We start from the raw sequence: 16,444 nt of genomic DNA, 5'->3' as shown, positions 1-16,444 counted from the left end.
ACATATGTCAGTCCACATCACACAAGTAGCAGCCAGCCTTTAGGGTATTAAACCAAAAACGTTCAAATTATGAACAAGTATCCATAAAAATATTGAGAAGATGCAGATGCTGTGTTTAACGCGTTTTCATTTGGGTTTTTTTCTTGTCTGGACAATCGAGCATTACCTTCGATGCACAGACATACACACCACTTGTGGTCAACACTGACCTCTCCGGTCCATCACTCAACGACGTCTATGTGCAACATAAGACAAAGACGCCTAAAAAGTCTGGTCCCCAAAGTAAATGCTGTACAATATTATGAAACACATTCATAAAACTACTGTAGTTGTTTGTAGTACAAGCTGTTGTATAGTTTTTTTCAAGCTATATTTCTTCTCGAAAAGTTAGATTTTCTTTTTAAAAGGTACGTTATGTGTTAAAATGGTGGTGTTTTTCAAGGGGCCAAGCGTGGATTCCATTGATTTCAATTAATTTCAATGGGAGGAGTATTTGAAGATACGAGCTGCTTTACCTAGCGAGAGTATTTCTAGTTACGAGCATCACCGCCGCCGGTTGAATTTGTTATTATCCACATTTCACACGCAGAGATCGACACAATCCTGCCCGACAAAAGTTAGTGCAAAAGAGAATTAATGGATGATCGACTCAAAGAAACAAACCATTAAACACATTGTCCGCAGCAGCCTTTAGGGTATTAAACCAAAAACGTTCAAGTGACCAACATTTATCCATAAAAATATTGAGAAGATGCAGATGCTGTGTTTAACAGAATCAGAATCAGAAATACTTTAATAATCCCCGAGGGGAATTTAAAGATTTTCAGCACAATCCCATTAAAGAGCAGACAAACATAAGAGGGAGACAGAGCAGGATCGCTGACGGGTCTGCCAACTTCCGGCGCCCCTTACAAAAAAAGTGAGAAACAAGTAAACGCTTCAGTCTGAGCCTGGGCCCCTGGAGAGGGGGTCCAGACTGAGGCCAAGGAAAAAAGAAACCTCATAGCCATAGCAAACATAAACACGTGTGTAAGAGGGAAACATCAAAAGAACTCAAAGGACATTAAAGACATTAAAAAGAGCAGAGCTGATGCAACCAGCCACTTCTACACACAGCCACAAAAGTAAAAACAACAACAAAAAATATATACAAATATATACACTGTGGTGGCCTCTGCGGTATTCCACGCCATCATCTGCTGGGGTGGAGGGGGGAGCATGGACAGAGACAGGAGCAGACCCAACAAAGCAACACGATTTAATTTGTTTTTTTCAAGTCTGGACAATCAAGCGTTACCTTTGGTACACAGACATACACGTCACTTGTGGTCAACACTTAGTCCGTCACTCAAAGTGCAACATGAGAAGGAGACGCCTAAAAAGTCTGGTCCCCAAAGTAAATGCTGTATGAAAACTACTGTAGTTATTTGTAGTACACACTATTGTATTGTTTTTTTCAAGCTATATTTCTTCTCTAAAAGTTAGATTTTCTTGTTAAAAGGCACGTTATGTGTTAAAATAATGGTGTTTTTCCACGGGCCAAGCATGGATTCCATTGATTTCCATTAATTTCAATGAGCGGAGTGTTTTGAGTTATGAACTCTGTTGTGGAACCAATTGAGTTTGTAAGTTTTTTGGGTTTTTTTGTACAGTAACACAGTATTCGTAATTCTAACCACAAGATGATTGTGCATTGAAATTACTGACCATCCAGCTGTCTATGAGTTTCCACTCAAGAGCTGAGTGGTGCAGCATGAGAGTACAAAACCTGGAGTGGAGCCACAAAGGGTCTTTCGCGTCCAAATTCTACACTTCACACGCCATCACATATCTCTGATGGTTGTCTGTGTCCTCTCGCGTCGGCGTTAGATGACGTTTATTTTTAATCGTGTTTGTAAAAACAATCCGAGGCAGGATGACTCGGAAAAGAAACCCTTTATAGGCTTAAGGAGGAAACTAATTACGGCTGGGGTTTTTACAAGACGTTAAATGCTTTCTGGGGGATTGCAACCCTGGGATGCAATGCCGGTTCGGCGCCGCACTCTCAGACTGTTAGATGGGGAATTGGAAATTAAATTCACGTCTTTAAACAACTCGGGTTGCAGCCAAATGTGGGGTTGCTTCGAGAAAATTCGACAGGCATGTTGTTGTCTATGGTAATGCAGTTTAATATTGAGAAATGGAAACATGTTGCTTATAGTCAGGATGGGCCTAATAAGGCTTATTGTACCTTTGAGGTACAATAAAATGCCCTGCCTAGTACAATTATGTACTCTGAGATAGTGCTTTACACTTTTACACAGTAGTTAGTTTGCCAAAAAACATCTAGTACAGATAATGCTATTATTTATAAAGTATTAACTGGCCAGTTAGTATATAGCAGTGATTTTCAAGTTGTGGCATGTGTACCACTTGTGGTATGCCAACAAATTTTATTTTTTTTATTTTATTTTTCCTACATTCAAACACAGTGTTACTGTTCAAACTGTGTGCAACGTTACAGCGGCCAAAAGTATTACATTTAATTGGTAAATAAACTTCCTCCTTGTTTTTAATGAATACTTAGGCCAGGGGTCAGCAACATGCGGCTCTTTAGTGCCGCCCTAGTGGCTCCCTGGAGCATTTTTTTTTTTTTAAAGGATTGAAAATGAAAAAAGATGGGGGGGGGAATGTTTTTTTTGTTATAGTATGTTTTTTGTTTGAGGACAAACATGACACAAACCTTCCCAATTGTTAGAAAGCCCACTGTTTAATATGTTTGTGTGTATGCTTCACTGATGAGAGTGAAGTGTGAAGTGAATTATATTTATATAGCGCTTTTTCTCGAGTGACTCAAAGCGCTTTACATAGTGAAACCCAATATCTAAGTTACATTTAGACCAGTGTGGGTGGCACTGGGAGCAGGTGGGTAAAGTGTCTTGCCCAAGGACACAACGGCAGTGACTAGGATGGCAGAAGCGGGGATCGAACCTGCAACCCTCAAGTTGCTGGCACGGCCACTCTACCAACCGAGCTATACCGCCCCAAGTATATTTGGTGAACGTCGTTTGGTCCTACTAATTTTGGCGGTTCTTAAACTCAACTAAAGTTAAAGTACCCATGATTGTCACACACACACTAGGTGTGGCAAAATTATTCTCAGCATTTGACCCATCACCCTAGATCACCCCTCTGGGAGGTGAGGGGAGCAGTGAGCAGCAGCGGTGGCCGCGCCCGGGAATCATTTTTGGTGATTTAACCCCCAGTTCCAACCCTTGATGCTGAGTGCCAAGCAGGGAGGTAAAGGGTCCCATTTTTATAGTCTTTGGTATGACTCGGCCGGGGTTTGAACTCACGACCTACCGATCTCAGGGCGGACATTTGAATGGAAAATTTAAAAAAATGTACTAAAATGACCCAGTTTAAGACACTGTTCGAACTGAAAGTGTTCACACAGTGCAAAGAAGAAAAACCTTGATAAACATCTTACATTTTCTCAAAAAATTAGTTTAGAGGTTGCCCTCTAGTGGGTTCCTCGGACCACCACACACTGCCACAAGAACCCGGATTTTAGGGTACAACACTGTTTTATTTTCTTAAATGTGGAGAGGCTTTTGCTTTCCAGCAAAATGCCTTTCTCTTTGTTCGTGTCTCTCTCTCTCTCTGGCTCCCACTCTAACTCCAACCACGTATCTCATTCCGGCTGCTGCTAATAAAGGCGAAGGTGATTAGATAACAAGGCCCACTGTGGCCATCTACTCACCCGTCGCTGTCTTCGAGGCCGGTCCTGGCACACCCCGTTCCGCGGCAGGCCCGCAGGCCACGCCCCCCTCCACAATTAGATAATCTTATTAATCTCATTATGTGAAGCACAATTTATAAACATCTATTTATTCATGGGAACCTTATTATTTATTTGTTTGTGTTACCGATTGAGTACAGGAAGTGAACAAATGTATACGGCATAGGGTTGTCCCAATACCAATATTTTGGTACCAGTACCGGTACCAAAATGTATTTTGATACATTTCTAAATAAAGGAGACCACAAAAAATGGCTCCGGTGTGTAGTGAAGCATGTTTAGCTATTCCCTATGATACTGGTAAGAAACTTACTTTATTTGTCGCCGTGGAGGCGAGGATTAGTGATTTAGAAGTGGCTGAAACACTGCAGACTGCGGCTGGGCGTTAGCCATGTCTTAAAGCACCTTAATGAGGGCGTTTCAATATTATAACTTCACCTTTATCGTTAGTTTTTAGGCCAAAATGCGTCTGTTCTCCCTTTTCTATCTACGCGCCGTGTCTGCTTGTCAGTACTCCGTGATTGTGCGCTGCCAAACATGCTCCTCTGCTCGTAAAACCAGCAATGTCGCAACGTCACGACAACGCACCGTCATGCCCATTAAAAAAGGGGGGCGCGGGGGGATGAAACGGTACTTTTTAGAGGTGGTATTGTCAGAAAAATTGTATGTAAATTATCAAAAAACTTTCCGTTCTGAGTTCCCAATGAACAGACAAGAGGCTGTTTTTGTTGCACCAAGCAAAGGCTTGGAAAATTCCATTGTGTACGATGGGAGGAGACAAGAGGGGGTTATCTATTGTCATCCAAGACCTGCCCAGGCTGAAGCCAGGACCAGCCCATGCCCGAGGCATCTTTTTCTTTTGTGTTAATGTGACCGAAAACAATGACTGTTTACATACTCCCCATTCCTTTGGAAGCAGATGTTGTTGTGTAAACAGGGAGTGTCTAAATAAAGGAGGAGACGTAAACCTTTTTCCGTCAGAGCATGGGTGACACTGTAAAAGGTTACAGGTCGACATGTTTCTCCTCAATTGAGCAAAATTGAATTCTGCCTCTGTTTGATTCTTTGCTTCTTGTCTTGTTTAATAGATGTCATCAGTGTTTGAACCTGACAGCATAGTACCGAATATGATTCATTAGTATCGCGGTACTATACTATTACCGGTATTACAGGCACCTCTAAAATCAGAATCCTACATTCATCCCCCGGAATAAGTGATGCTATATGAAATTATGTTTTATAGTATACAAATGATATAACAATGCCTTCTTGTACGTGTTTGTGTAATAAGTCTGAAACTGACCTAAATTCCACAACTGCTTTCAATCCCCTCTACAGTATACTGTCAACACTGTGTGCTGTGCTCACAAACATCAACACTTTGCCGCTCAAATAACATTAATAACAGTCATGTCCTTAGGATATTGAAGACGTTTCTGGAGTAAAATAAATAAACAAATAAATAAATAAATACATAAATAAATAAATAAATAAATAAATAAATAAATAAATAAATAAATACAATTACAAAAAATAAATAAATAATAATTTTAAAAAAAAAAGAAAAAAGAATATATATACACACACAGTATATATATATATATATATATATATATATATATATATATATATATGTACCGTATTTTTCAGAATACAAGTCGCAGTTTTTTTCATAGTTTGGCCGGGCTCCAGTGCGACTTATATATGTTTTTTTCCTTCTTTATTATGCATTTTCGGCAGGTGCGACTTATACTCCGGTGCGACTTATACTCCAAAAAATACGGTATATATATATATTTTTTCTTTTTCTTTTTGTGATTAACTGTCACAACAGACCTGTGGGTTAACATATTTTTTGTTTTTGTTTTAAAGCAAGGATTGCATCTTTGGTTTCAGCAGATAGAAACATTGATGTCGGGCAATAAGATGTTTGTTTGAGAACAACAACAACAACAAAAAAGCCGAGTTGAAACTGAGAAGAAGAACAAGGGGCATGGGATCACACAACCTTGAAAAGACACAGTGCGTGGAATGGAATCACAGTTAATATTTGATGGGAGATGACTGTGGGGTTTCTGAGAGGCTGTTAAAAGACATAAATTATGATGATACCAGTCTGTAGATTGGGGCCACGTCGTCGAGGTTGATGCTATAAAGAGAAGAGAAGGAGTCGGAGCGGCATCTTGCATTCGGTGTTGGAAAGCCGAGCAAGCTTCATTTATAACCCCCGGTCTCGTGAAATATAGGAGGACCATCTCGAAGGCGGTGGGCTCATATATGTCACTGTAAAAATGATTTGGCTTAGTCATGACAAACAAGAGAATACATTTTATTGTGCAGAAAAATAGATTGTCGTCGTCACATGACTGGGCAAAGAAAAAAAAAGGAATTTAGTATTGTCGCTATCACATTTGAAGCAATATCGATTCCCGCTACTCAACAATACCGATTTTTGGTACCTTAATAAATGTGAATTGTTTAATAATGAAATCTCATTCTTCAATGTAACATTTAAAATTAGATGATTATGATAACTGTGCTGTCCAGCTGTTAGATCTTATTTTTGTTATAACATTTCTGGGTCTCATTTGCAAGTATTATATGGCAGTAGTGTATAGGCTACGGCAGCGCTATGTATAGAGAGAGTATGGCCAACTCGGTTTCAAAGTTGGTACCAAACATGGCGCCCGTCTTTTTTAACCAATCATTTATGGCCATACTCTTTCTCAGGTGACTTCAGGATGCCATGTTTGGTCCCAATTTTGAAACCGAGTTGGCCATACTCTCTCTATACACAGCTTTCGGCTGCTGTGTGTTGTCTAGTCGGGTAGTAGTCTTTGCCATGAAGCTGAATATGCCAGTCCGGTCTTATGTTGCACCCTACACATTTTTTAAGTCATACACCGTATTTTTTCCGGAATATAAGGCACACTTAAAATCCTTTTTTTCCCCTCAAAAACCGACAGTGTGCCTAATGTATGGAATAATTCTGGTTTTGCTTACCGACCTCAAAGCTATTTTATTTGGTACCGTAATTTTCGGAGTATAAGTCGCACCGGAGTATAAGTCGCACCTGCTGAAAATGCATAATAAAGAAGGAAAAAAACATAAATAAGTCGCACTGGAGCCCGGCCAAACTATGAAAAAAACTGTGACTTATAGGCCGAAAAATACGGTACATGGTGAAATGATAAGTGTGACCAGTAGATGACATTTAAACATAAAATATATGTGTGGACTGCAATATGACTCAAGTAAACAACACCAACATTTTATATGTTCCATTAAAAAATATAGAACATTACACACGGCGCTCAAAAATCTATCAAAATGTTTTAGTACGACTTTGGTAAGCTATGAAGCCGCACCGCTTGATGGAATGTACTATGCTTTAACATACGAGTGTTATTATGGTGTGTGTATAAGGTAAGACATATTATCTGGCGTTTTGTTTCGCAATATCATGCAAAAGCAACTTTTCTTACCTTCTGGTACCTGCTGATCTGTATTTGGGATGTGCATAAGTCCTAAAAAATTGTGCGGGTCTGCCTTTGTGTCCTTTTTTAGTATTGTCGCTATCACATTTGAAGCAATACCGATTTCCGCTACTTAACAGTGCCGATTTTTGGTACCTCTGTGTTTGTTAATAAATGTGAATTGTTTAATAATTAAATCTCATTCTTTAATGTGGCATTTAAAATTAGATGATTATGATAACTGTACTGTCCAGCTTTTCTTATTACATTTCTGGGTCTCATTTGCAAGTATTATAAGGCAGTAGTGTACAGGCTACGGCAGAGCTGTGTATAGAGAGAGTATGGCCAAATCGGTTTCAAAGTTCGTACCAAACATGGCGCCCTGTTTGACCAATCATTGCCACAAATGCACCAGAACTGAGACTGACTAGAATTGGAGCCATGATTACTTCGTAAACGCTGCTGCACGTCATGACGTCATGTCTGCATGCTGGTCCCTTTCACATTTGTTTTTGAGAAACAAAAAATCTGAAATGGACATCCTACCCTGCAGTGTGAACGTAGCCATAGTTGTAGTTTTGATACGTAAATTTGGAGGAGTTTAAAACGCCATGTAAATGTGCTAATGCTAATCATTAGCATGTCTAGGGCCAAGGGACATTTTGAGCGTCTTTTTATCAGACATACTTGCCTTGTTGGCATTGTAAATTGCAACATTACAATCCGAGCGCTGCTTGAATGATTGTTTCTTCGCCAAGTGTTTGAGCTGGTGTTTTGTCTGAAACGCTACGTCACGAGCAACAAAGGTATTGAAATATTACATCGTTTAATTTTACGTGAATTGACACCCGGAAGTACCAGCGGAATTCGGCTGGTGCCGATAAAAGTACAGAATTCATTCACTACAAAATTCTGTTGTACAAACCCCGTTTCCGTATGAGTTGGGAAATGGTGTTATCAAATCAAATCAAATCAAATCAACTTTATTTAAGATGTAAATATAAACGGAATACAATGATTTGCAAATCATTTTCAACCCATATTCAGTTGAATATGCTACAAAGACAACATATTTGACGTTCAAACTGATTAACATTTTTTTTTTTTTGCAAATAATCATTAACTTTAGAATTTGATGCCAGCAACACGTGAAAAAGAAGTTGGGAAAGGTGGCAATAAATACTGATAAAGTTGAGGAATGCTCATCAAACACTTATTTGGAACATCCCACAGGTGAACAGGCAAATTGGGAACAGGTGGGTGCCATGATTGGGTATACAAGTAGATTCCATGAAATGCTCAGTCATTCACAAACAAGGATGGGGCGAGGGTCACCATTTTGTCAACAAATGCGTGAGCAAATTGTTGAACAGTTTAAGAAAAACCTTTCTCAACCAGCTATTGCAAGGAATTTAGGGATTTCCCCATCTACGGTCCGTAATATCATCAAAGGGTTCAGAGAATCTGGAGAAATCACTGCACGTAAGCAGCTAAGCCCGTGACCTTCGATCCCTCAGGCTATACTGCATCAACAAGCGACATCAGTGTGTAAAGGATATCACCACATGGGCTCAGGAACACTTCAGAAACCCACTGTCAGTAACTACAGTTGGTCGCTACATCTGTAAGTGCAAGTTAAAACTCTCCTATGCAAGGCGGAAACCATTTATCAACAACACCCAGAAACGCTGTCGGCTTCGCTGGGCCTGCGCTCATCTAAGATGGACTGATGCAAAGTGGAAAAGTGTTCTGTGGTCTGACGAGTTCACATTTCAAATTGTTTTTGGAAACTGTGGACGTCGTGTCCTCCGGACCAAAGAGGAAAAGAACCATCCGGATTGTTATAGGCGCAAAGTTGAAAAGCCAGCATCTGTGATGGTATGGGGGTGTATTACTGCCCAAGACATGGGTAACTTACACATCTGTGAAGGCGCCATTAATGCTGAAAGGTACATACAGGTTTTGGAGCAAGTTTGTATTTGTCAAGTCATATCCAATGTGAATGGATGCTTGATGGAATCTGTCTGCATTTTACAGTTGAAGGGAGTCTGTGACTTGTTTCTTAAATTGCAACAATGTTGTGACAAATGCATTTTCATTTGCAATGAAGTGCTTGTCTGTCTAATAGTATTAGCGTCTCCCAAGTACACCATCCAGTGCAAAATGTCGAGGGAACGTAATTGGCATCTAGTTATGCATGAAAAAGCCTGCAAGTTAATCAGTTAAATTATTCATCTAACATGCTAATTACGTCTATTCCAATGCCTTAAGCCTTCTTGTAGTCGAACAATTGCAAAACATGAATGATGAGCAAATCCGAAGTACAACTTTTCAATAATGCGCTAAGTGGTGAGTTTGGCATAAGAATTGACTAAGACTTGTAATGTGAATGCAATGTATGTGACTTCTTAAAGCTTAGGATCTCATACTTTGCCAGCATTGACCCTCTGGCTTTTATGCTTGCCTCTGTGAATGATTTTTAACATTTTCGACTTCAGCTCTTTGAATACATCAAAAGTAAACATTGGATTGTCCTACTTGGCTTTTATTGCGGCCAGTTTTTGCCAGATGAAACCCATGAAAACTACATTTTCTTAAATCCCAATGCAATGCACTTTCTGTGAATCAATGATAAAAATGAAAACAATTGATATTGCCAGTGCTGATTGAGTTTGTGTTTGCTTCGTGTGAAGAAGGAGACTCTGCAAACTGACTCTATTTCAATGTGGGTTTTACTATTTGGCCAATGCAAAGGCAGTATTGATTTCCTCAACTCCAGTTGTTTAATCACGGTCACTCGCTAGATAATAAAACACTTTATAGTGTCTGACATACATTGGCATGCATACAATTAATATCCTCCGCTGTCTGTAATGTTGATATAGCAAATAGTAAACATGCTTTACTTGTTTGTTTGTTTTTTGCAGACGTCAGGCGGTGGTCATGCTCTGCTAAAGACATATATCAATTTCCTGACAGGCATTGGACATTCCTTCCTAATAATCAATTATTTTGTAACCCCCCTAATGGTATAATTAATCTGCAAACGTACCTTAAATTTGAAATAGTTAAATCTCAGTTTGGCTGAAATCTAAAATTAATTTTGCCTTTGTAGACGTTAGTTTCAGTTGCTTTCTTATATCGCGGTATAGCTCGGTTGGTAGAGTGGCCGTGCCAGCAACTTGAGGGTTCCAGGTTCGATCCCAGCTTCTGCCATCCTAGTCACTGCTGTCGTGTCCTTGGGCAAGACACTTTACCCACCTGCTCCCAGTGCCACCGACATTGGTTTAAATGTAACTCAGATATCGGGTTTCACTATGTAAAGTGCTTTGAGTCACTAGAGAAAAGCGCTATATAAATATAATTCACTTCACACTTCTTGCGTTTTTTTAATTTTTAACTTCCGTCTGACACACTGTGGTAATATTATCATGACAACTTTGTCATAAATGTTTTTGTTTCATTCTAAGTAGGGATGTCCGATAATATCGGACTGCCGACATTATCGGCCGATAAATGCTTTAAAATGTAATATCAGAAATTATCGGTATCAAAAAATAAAATGTATGACTTTTTAAAACGCTGCTGTGTACACGGACGTAGGGAGAAGTAAAGAGCGCCAATAAACCTTAAAGGCACTTCCTTTGCATGCCGTCCCAATACCATAATATCTACGGCTTTTCACACACACAAGTAAATGCAATGCATACTTGGTCAACAGCCATACAGGTCAAACTGAGGGTGGCCGTATAAACAAATTTAACACTGTTACAAATATGCGCCACACTGTAAACCCACACCAAACAAGAATGACAAACACATTTCGGGAGAACATCCGCACCGTAACACAACATAAACACAACAGAACAAATACCCAGAACCCCTTGCAGCACTAACTCTTCCGGGACGCTACAATATACACCCCGCCCCCCCAACCCCGCCCACCTCAACCTACTCATGCTCTCTCAGGGAGAGCATGGCCCAAATTCCAAGCTGCTGTTTTGAGGCATGTTTAAAAAAAAATAATGCACTTTGTGACTTCAATAATAAATATGGCGGTGCCATGTTGGCATTTTTTTCCATAACTTGAGTTGATTTATTTTGGAAAACCTTGTTATATTGTTTAATGCATCCAGCGGGGCATCACAACAAAATTAGGCACAATAATGTGTTAATTCCACGACTGTATATATCGGTATCGGTTGATATCGGAATCGGTAATTAAGAGTTGGACAATATCGGAATATCGGATATCGGCAAAAAAGACATTATCGGACATCTGTAATTCTAAGGCATGAAATAAATGTCTAATCGCTAGGGGTGCAGAATTTTTTTTTTTTTTTTTAATTTATTAAAAAAACCATACCTTAGGAATAATTTTTAGAAAATACATTTTGTTAGGGCATCTGTGGTTTACCCATTGTACACATACATCAGACGTCAACAACTTTTGGAACCTGTTTTAAAAAGGTTCTATCAACATCCTTATACCAAATAACATATTGTGAGAATCGGTTTTAATCGAGAATCAATTGTGAATCGAATCGTCACTCCAAGAATCATAATCAAATCGAATGGGGACTTGTGTAAGATTCATATCCCTACAAAGTGGACGTATCCATCAAATGGATGGTAATTAATGCATTGTGTTAAACAATTTAAAACCATTTAAATAAAGTATTTATTTGAATGTGGATAATGCTTACTTTTCAAATTCTCTCAACTAATGAAAACTTTGGTCTTAAATGTATCATGATAAATTTACACAAATGTTGTGTTCGCGCTTCCACTTTTTCCATTGAACGTTTAAATCACGGTAGAACCCTTCCCAGCAAAATGGTACCGACTTGCTCTATTATGGCTCCAAGAAAAAACAGAACGTACCAGCTTGTGTTGCCAACGTTGCATATTATAAGCAACTTTGGGCTTGTTTTTTTCTGAAGTCACACGCAAATTTCGTGAGTTGCGTGTTGCAGTATTTTGGTCTTGTTTTTGAACGAATATCGCTTACGTGCAATACATTGCAGGTCGATGTATCGTCGGCCCAGGCCTAAATACAGCGGTGTTGAGGTTTGCACTGTTGCCTCACCGCTCGAAGAAAGGTTGTTTTCTTAGCTCGGTTCCTTTTTGTTAAATTTGCATGTTTGCATCTTTGTTTGTGAGCAGGGTTGCCAACTCCCTGAAAAAATAAACAAAGGACAACTTGCTGGCCGACCTCACTTTCTTCACCGGGAGTAATATGAATACAGTGAGTAGGTACATAACAAAAGTTCAATAATGTATCTTTTCATGCACAATAACAACGTTAACATAATATAAAAACTAACTGTGTTTTTACTTGTTCCTTTCCTGAACCCTGGCCGGGATTTGAACCCGTGCTCTCTGTCACAAAAGGCAGCGGCGTATACAATTATTCCACCAAGGATTATAAATGGTGCGTCATTTCATTCTTATTGGTCACAGAGCATATGAGGGTTGGACTCCGCCGATTCTGTTCATAACTTTTATGGACATAATTTCTAGGCGCAGTCAAGGCGTTGAGGGGATCCGGTTTGGTGGCTGCAGGATTAGGTCTCTGCTTTTTGCAGATGATGTGGTCCTGCTGGCTCTTCATCTGGCCAGGATCTTCAGCTCTCACTGAATTGGTTCGTAGCCGAGTGTAAAGCGACTGGGGTGAGAATCAGCACCTCCAAGTCCGAGTCCATGGTTCTCACCCGGGAAAGGGTGGAGTGCCATCTCCGTGTTGGGGAGGAGATCTTGCCCAATGTGGAGGAGTTCAAGTACCTCTGAGTCTTGTTCACGAGTGAGGGAAGAGTGGATCGTGAGATCAACAGGCGGATCGGTGCGGCGTCTTCAGTAATGCAGATCCGTTGTGGTGAAGAAGGAGCTGAGCCGGAAGGCAAAGCTCTCAATTTACCGGTCGATCTACGTTCCCATCCTCACCAATGGTCATGAGCTTTGGGTTATGACCGAAAGGACAAGATCACGGGTACAAGCGGCTCAAATTAGTTTCCTCCGCCGGGTGGCAGGGCTTTCCCTTAGAGATAGGGTGAGGAGCTCTGTCATCCGGGTGTAGCTCAGAGTAAAGCCACTGTTCCTACACATCGAGAGGAGCCAGATGAGGTGGTTCGGGCATCTGCTCAGGATGCCACCTGAAGGCCTCTCTGGGGAGGTGTTTAGGGTACGTCCGACCGGCAAGAGGCCACGGGGAAGACCCAGGACACGTTGGGAAGACTATGTCTCCCGGCTGGCCTGGGAACGCCTCGGGATCGCCTGGGAACGCCTCGGGATCCCCCGGGAGGAACTGCACAAAGTGGCTGGGGAGAGGGGAGTCTGGGCTTCTCTACTTAGGCTGCTGCCCCAGCGGAAGAACATGGATGGATGGATGGATGGATGGTCACAGAGCAAGGCTTGGAATACGTACAGTATGTCAGATAGAACGCTTCGTCATTCATCGATTCCATTGACATTTTACAAACTATTGTTGATTCTCACGGTAATACGGGAGGAAGTGTGTCCCTTTTAGGCTCAATGTGGGACCCATATTTTTGTTTCTAAATGGCTCAATTCTGTTTTTCATGGAGCAATTGGCAGATACCCAGTGTTTCAGTCCTAAAGCAAAACCGTTAGATAAATCAGGGACACTAAATTGCCAGTATGTGTGAACAGGCTGCACAAATCATCTTTAAGTGCTCAAAGTGTGTCCTCGGGCCATTTTCGTCTGACCACTCGTTTTTTTTTTCTATTGGCCCTTGACATGTTCTAAAAATAAAATGAAGTATTAATGAGCTACAGTATAGTATTAGATGATACACTAATTTGTTTTGTCACCTTTTAAACGCGACGCTTGGACGCGTAGACAGCTTAAAATTGAGTTACAGTATGTTACAAGAGACACGGTTTTAGATAAGATCCCAAAATTTAATTTTGTACATATATTAGCCGCACAAGTCTCTAAGTTGCAAGTGTAGACATTGTGTTAATTTACACATTCGATTCGACCTTTCAAGGCCCTTTGGTGGTGGGGTATTTCTGTTCCGTGCGGCGGCTGTTTCCTATTCCGATGGCTGGTTCGGTCTTCTTCGGCTTTGGGGCAGCGTCTTGTGCATTTTATCGCGTCTTCGCCATGATGAGGGTGAGTCCACAACTCACTGAATAATTGTGTGAGTGTGTTTTATTTCATGTGAGCCAGGGTTGCCCATTATATCAATCGGGGAGTGTGTGTCAGTCGATCGCGAGGCATTAAAAAAAAGATTCTATAAAATGGACCTAAAAGTTACTGTTTATCTAGCTTCACTATAACGTCACTTTTGTCAATTGATTGACATTCACGGCACACAAGGATCTTCTGAGATGACGCTGGATGCTGCTCAGTGTATGGAGGAACAAAAAAACCCAGGAAGCACTTTTGTATTTCAACAGACTCTTTCCCCGTACCGGCCGTCAAAGTGTAAAGCACAATTCCTGTTTTCACAATAAAAGTGCTACTCCACCTTGCTTGCGCTAAAAAAAATAAAAGTCTCAGAAAACAAACGCATACAAGCTATCGAGCAAGGAGTTAACTCCAATGTATTTATTGTAAAGGGTATTAAAACGAGTATGGAAGCTGGACAGATTAAAAGCTAAAAACAAGAAAGAGAGGAGGAGTTTAAGGTAATACACCGACTTATACTTCATGAAAGAAGGGAATCTATATGTTAAACATGTTTGTATTTGAATTTCTTTAACCTGTGAACCAAAAATCTATTATATTTATATATATATATATATATATATATATATATATATATATATATATATATATATATATATATATATATATATATGTATATATATATATATATATGTATGTGTGGGAAAAAAAATCACAAGACTATTTCATCTCTACAGGCCTGTTTCATGAGGGGGGGTACCCTCAATCATCAGGAGATCTCCTGATGATTGAGGATACCCCCCCTCATGAAACAGGCCTGTAGAGATGAAATAGTCTTGTGATTTTTTTTCCCACACATACATATATTGCGCTCTACTACGGTATCGAGCACTATTTTTTGGATAACCTTATTAAGACATATATATATATATATATATGTATTTCAGGTTTCTGTGGTTTATCCGTTATACAGTGCTCAATACCGGGTTAGAGCGGAATATACGTTAGACCAGGAAAAAACACAGAGGCTATATCATCCCTACAAGCCTGTTTCACAGGTTTCCCTGCTCGTCAGGGGATTTTGAATCAATAATATCCCCCGGGATTTTAAATAAATAAAATCCCCTAATGAGCAGGGAAAGCTGCAAAACAGGCTTGTAGGGATGGCATAGCCTCTGTGTTTTTTCCTGACCTAACGTATATATATATATATATATATATATATATATATATATATATATATATATATATATATATATATATATATATATATATATATACCGTATTTTTCGGAGTATAAGTCGCACCGGAGTATAAGTCGCATCTGCCGAAAATGCATAATAAAGAAGAAAACAAACATATAAATCGCACTGGAGCCCGGCCAAACTATGAAAAAAACTGCGACTTATAGTCCGAAAAATACGGTACATATATATATGAGGTAGATCAACTCAACTTGTTCATTTGATAAATAGCACACCTGCTGAAAAAGTGTGGGCACCAATGAGGTAAACACTTTCAGTTGTCTGATGTGACGAGGCTATATTTATTGGCGGCACGCAAAAACTTGTGAATCCGGAAAGATCCATACATTACTGGCAGTATTGTACAAAGCGCAAGTTTCAAAGCGTGGGGAAAAAGGTAACAGCTTATAGTTTGGAAATTACAGTACTTACTGGGGGTGCGGGCGCTTTTAAACAAGTTGAAAAACTTATTCGGGTGTTACCATTTAGTGGTCAATTGTACGGAATATGTACTGTACTGTGCAATCTACCAATACAAGTCTCAATCAATCAATCAATCAACCCTAGTGACAAAAACAAACGCTTAATTTTGTTTCTTGGGTACCTTCTTTATTTTATTTATTTTCAAAATAAATCATTGATAGATGGTTAGCAATTATTTTCATCAATACATCTAAGTGCCCAATTTCTGCAACCAGGTGATAGTTTGCTTATTATGGTTATAATGATGGCTCAATTCGAACAGCTGCTTACTTTTGTTATGTGTTTGAAAATGACCACTTAAACACAC

At 39.8% G+C, this 16,444-nt stretch overlaps 1 protein-coding gene across 1 annotated transcript in view; it reads left to right on the top strand.

Moving 5' to 3' along the window:
* luzp2 (leucine zipper protein 2) overlaps positions 1-16,444 on the top strand; it is a 433,448-nt gene that overhangs the window by 191,810 nt on the left and 225,194 nt on the right. The window lies entirely within an intron of this gene.

This window comes from Nerophis lumbriciformis, linkage group LG15 (genome assembly GCF_033978685.3).
Source record: "Nerophis lumbriciformis linkage group LG15, RoL_Nlum_v2.1, whole genome shotgun sequence".
Taxonomy (NCBI): Eukaryota; Metazoa; Chordata; class Actinopteri; order Syngnathiformes; family Syngnathidae; genus Nerophis; species Nerophis lumbriciformis.
Note: the sequence above shows the minus strand (reverse complement) of the source record. Positions and strands in the feature narration are given on the sequence as shown.